General features: G+C 45.2%; 1 long non-coding RNA gene across 1 annotated transcript; it reads right to left on the reverse strand.

Annotated features, from left to right (window-relative positions):
- Positions 1–353: 353 nt before the first annotated feature.
- On the reverse strand, positions 354–3,661 carry LOC124659166. Its single transcript, XR_006989467.1, has 3 exons — positions 3,386–3,661; positions 1,625–1,758; positions 354–576 (listed from the first exon to the last, which is right to left on the reverse strand). It is a non-coding gene; the product is annotated as an uncharacterized LOC124659166 (long non-coding RNA).
- Between the last annotated feature and the right edge of the window lie 1,625 nt (positions 3,662–5,286).

Raw genomic sequence — 5,286 nt, forward strand, 5'->3', positions numbered from 1 at the left:
TGATGGCATCTCTGAATCTGGTAAAGGACAGAGAAGACGGCAGCAGGCAGCAGCGATATGCATGGTCGCGAGCGTTGCCACGGTGGCCCTCCACGGCGAGGATGCCCAGCGCATCACCAGGCCTGGCCTCCCCTGTAGCGGCTGCAGTCGATGCGTTCTCTTCATCCCCACCGACACCGCTCAGGCCTTGTTTGGTAGTGGAGTGGGGATTGGGTTAATCCCCACAAATATTGTCCCCTGCCAATCCCCAATCCCCTGTTTTGAAAAACACGCATTTGGTACTCAGGGTTTGTGCAATTCAGGGTTTGTGCACAAGCTCAAGCTCATAACAGCAAGACAAGAAACAATGGAGATATTTCAGCGTAAGTTACAAAAGATTCAATTTTTATGGCAACAATTTAACCCAAGTCTGTATAGTAAACATCCAACATGCATCAGGAATTAAAACACAAATTTTCAGTCATGTAATGCGCAACGGTTCGGCATAATTTAGGAGACTCTGCTCATTTTGGAAACTCTTGGAAACTCTGTTCATTTTGTTCATGTGATCTTCAAAAAACATCCATGTACCGTCAGCTGAAATAGCAAAAACAGTGAAGCGGAATTAGATCAATCCAACAGCAAGATCAAGAAGACAGCTGCTGTATAAAACTTGAAAATAGCAAAAATAATGAAACACTGGCTTCAAGTTTCACTAGCAGCAACTGGTTTTACATTGAAGTGCAGGATAAACACATGGCAAGCTCAGTCATAGAAAAGAAGATGCATATGCGTTGAACAAATTGAGCAAGCTACTCTATGCGTGCTTGTTTGGACATCAAAATCACAGGTTATAGCGCTTAAAAAGATCTGCAGATTTACTACTCGGCATATCGTGCTAAGTTCTTAGCCAATGCAGGCTTATCGTGCCTCCGCAGCGAAAACTAGGCAAACAACAGACCGGTTTCTGCAGCGAAAACAATAGATGCTGATTTGACTCACGCTATAGAAGTATGAATAACCTTATCAAGCAAAGATTTGAGAAAATGGTACTGACTTTCACAGCATATCCAAACTAGAATTGTAATATCTACTAGATTCTGAGATAAAGAAGCAGGTCAACGTGCCATCAGAGTTACTGAATATACCACTGCCTTGTCTACGCAAGGTTGGACAGAAGACACACATGCACTTACTATAAACCATGGGCACTTTCAGGTCTTTCTATGAAACAAAATTTCATGGATGCAGTCTCCACTGATTTTGCACACAATTTTCATCATAAAACTATTTTAGGAACGGTTCTTCAAAGGAAAATGCTAAATACTACTAAAATGCTAAAGACTACCAAATGTACTCTATGCTATATGGTCTACAAGACACACATGTAATTGTAATCGACTTAACATGCTGAAATTTGTGTGCCTAGTCACGCATGTATCCCAACCAACAATCTGTTCTAAAACCGAAGCATTGTCAAATTCATGCAGCCAAGTGGCCCTCCCTTAATTAAAACAAGGTACCAAACTAGTATAAAATGAATTGCAGTTTTATCTTCAAGTTACAGAGCATGAACAAGTTATAGAGGATGATCACATGAATGTAATGTCGACAACAGAGCATGATCACAGGAGTTGGAGCTTACCTCATACTGAATGTGGGTGTTGATATAGGATCCCACGGAGGTGGGAGCTCTCCAACAAATGAATTTTTAGGAGAGAAATCCAGAATGTTCCACTTGCAGTTTGTTGTGGAAGATGGAGTTCAGAAAGAAACCACCTGAAAATATAACAAAGTACTAGATTCAGTTGAGGTGTATTCAGTTAGCTATTGCTTATTGGTTGGCAACGAACGAACAATTCCTTAACAAGAAGCAAGTGGATGACCAAACACCATCGATACCCTTGCCAGCACGCAAGCAATTTGACTTGGCAAACCACGCAACCATCAAAATTTTATGACCAAGAAATCAATTTGATTCTATGAACCAAGAAAGCAAACTATAGATAGTGAAGTACAGTAGCTTCCTGATTTGCCAGCCAGGCAACTAGCAGAAACACAAGTTGACTTTACATCAAAGAAAGAAGGAAATTTCATTTGTACGTATTAATTCCTCTACTAGTACAAATCCCCCCCTTCTATGCAATCTACAACTACCGAAGGTGGGAGCACAACGTTGGTTCCATGCTAGTTGGCACACACAGAGTGTACTAGATTCAGAGCTCAAAACCAAATTAGTCAAGACAATTCAACCAGCACTTAATTTTGTTTATCCTACCGTTTTCATTCAATTCTGCCTACAACTGCATATAGATATGGTTGACACAGCTAGCTGGCCACTGACAATTTATATAGGTGCCACTGAGAACAGGAGAAGTGTGCTGAATAAGATGTTCATCATATTTCTGAATAGGTGACACAGCTAGCTTGCCACTGACAATTTATATAGGTGACACAGCTAGCTAGCCACTGACAATTCTGCCTACAATTTATCCAAATGTGTTTTTTGGTCATCAGAATCTGTTTCAATATCTAAATTGCACACATAGTATCGCCAAGTCGTTATGGTGTATCGTGGCCTGAAAACTGTATCTAGGAGTTTGCTAATTTAATTTATAGTATGCGTACTACTATCGCCGATATCAAGATATATGCCATATACAATTCTCTGTTTTGTATTTCTAGTGAAAGCTGATTCATAAAGTTAGTCTTGTGCTAAAATGCTATAACACAACAAAGTTTGTTTCAGAGACACGGAAATGACTACAACAATCTGTACCATATCATACAACAACAATACATCAATACGAATTCTATATTTTTACATGTCAAGATAAACATTACATTGTCAAGTTTGTTCATGAGCGCAAGCATCACAAGGACAAGCATGGTTGTCTCTCGTCCTACTTACTCTAGCTAAAACCATGGAAGTTCAGTTCAGGGTGCAGCCGTGCAGCAACGCAAGCCCAAGATCTAGACGAGGTGATGCCATCATCAGCTCAAAATGATCGAAACCGTAAACAATTAACAATGACACAGTGTCCCAAGATCTAGACGAGGTGATGCCATCATCAGCTCAAAATGATCGAAACCGTAAACAATTAACAATGACACAGTGTTGCTTAATTCCCTGCACTGGAATGGGAGATATGCTCGTGACTAACAATACCGCGACAAAACTATCCTTCTTTACAATTGTTCCTTAAAACAGGAATCACTTTCACGATCCTTGGACGCAAAGGATTCGCAGGACAGCACGCTAGCCTGCCAATAGGATCGCGCCGCGAGGAGACCAACCACGGACGCCAAGAACCTCGAGACAGCCGACGACGCCAAGAACGAGCAGTAACCTAGATCGGACTCCAGACCAGCGGGCTCAGCGATAGAGAAAGAGAAGAGGGGTTACCTAGAACGAACTCCAAACCAGCAAGGTGTCGTCGACGGTCAGATTCCTACGGCGACGGCGGCGGTGCAAATCGGCTCGGCAGGATCCATCATGGCCTTTGCTGGCCGCCGGCCGCCGCTCGCCTCCTCTCGCTGCCCGTTGCCGCCGCTCGCTGCCGCCCCGATGCTCTCCCTCTCCCCCGCTCTACCTCTCGCCCCTCGCATCTCCGGTCGCCGCGGCGCCGCATCTCCGATCTGTACGTTTCGCGACACGAGAGTGGAGAACGAGAGACGAGAAGAGAAGAGAGCGGGGACGGGGATAAAACGCTAGGGTAGGGGTCGGGATTTTTTGGTAGGCCAAAAGTGGATCCACATCGGGGATTTGCGGGGATGGGCGGGGATTATTTGGGCCAAACCTTCTACCAAACGGTCCTCCGGGGATTGGCGCGGATTCGAGGATGGGCGGGGATAATCCCCGCGAATCCCTGCGAAACCCCTGGTACCAAACAAGGCCTTACCGGCGGCGGTGAAACGCGCCAGCGGTATCCGCGAGCGCTCCATGTGGACTAGGCGGGGCGAGGCCGCCGGTCGAGTGCGCCCAATGTGGGCGGCGTCTATCCACGGCACTGACGACCGCAACATCCGATTTGACTGGGTGGAGCGGTATCTCTCCGCGGCAGCAACTGCCATAGATTTGGAGGTTAGTGATGTTCGATTCCGCGCTGAATCGGTCCAACGAGCCTGAATCTGATTTTCTTCGTTTTGTGATTTCCTTGGCATCAGGATCCGAAGCGGTGGCGGCAAATCGCAGCAGAGCGGGGTCGTTGACAAGTAGAGCGTGATATTGGGGCAGGTGGGGAGCGACGTTTAGCTGAGGCAACGGCGGCCACAATGACTGATTTTGGTGGTGGTGCAGCGTTTCCTCACCATGCCAGCGTGTGCGTGTGCGACAGATCAGGTGCGTGATGCTAGAAAGTCATGTGATGTAGCGTTCCCAACTACGTAGATTTCTCCTTCTGTTTGCTTCGGTACAGCTTAATGTATCTTTCACTGATATCTATATACACCGGATGAGTTGCCGATTTAACCAAACACCATGGCTTCAACTCAAGCTACCGGATTGGTCCGTACGTCTCAGTTCCACATGCCATCTGATAGACAAGCATTAGTAATTTACTAGTACTATACTCAATTTTAGAAAATATGCTATACTGTTACAACCTGGTGGTTCTTACATTAGTAAAGTATGAGTCAAACTTTTGTGATGCGTTGCATTTACACTTTGAGCCAGTAAACATACTGTTGGGGGATGACCCCCGGTATGCCAAAGGCATGCCAAACCAGATAGTTTGAACCATCAAGATACCGGTTTAATGTTCGTACCGGAGCATAAAGATAAGAAATTAGCTAAGTAAGGCTAAGCCGGTATCCCCAAGAGGGGTATGCCGGAACCGGGTAAAGAAGATACCGGGCTACCGGAAAGAAGAGCATGTCGGCAGGACTGGTAAAAGATTCTCTCCAGAGCTAGAAGACAAAGATGAGCTAAGCAAAATAGCTTTAAACGAAGGGCTGACGATAAAGAGGAGGATGACGATGAAAGAAGTCGGAGGACGTCAGCATCCCTGATTAAAGAAGACCCCGGTGTCATCTATGATTAAAGTAGCTTTGTAAAGTAGTTTGTCTAGTCAAAGATGCCATTAGGGTTTCTTGCCTCGTAAGCCACCCTCTCCCCTATATAAGGAGGGGGCAGCCCTCTTCACGGGCACGGACGAAGAGAGCTAGGTTTAGACGAACTCATGTACTGAGAAACTTGTAACCTGTTTAGATCAATAAAGAAGATGATCTAGAGCGAGTTCTTCCTTATGTCTTTCTTCTTCAACCTCTAGCCTTGGCTAAGTTCTTGAGGAAACCATCCGGAAGTTC

Source organism: Lolium rigidum, chromosome 6, assembly GCF_022539505.1.
Source record: "Lolium rigidum isolate FL_2022 chromosome 6, APGP_CSIRO_Lrig_0.1, whole genome shotgun sequence".
NCBI classification, from domain to species: domain Eukaryota; kingdom Viridiplantae; phylum Streptophyta; class Magnoliopsida; order Poales; family Poaceae; genus Lolium; species Lolium rigidum.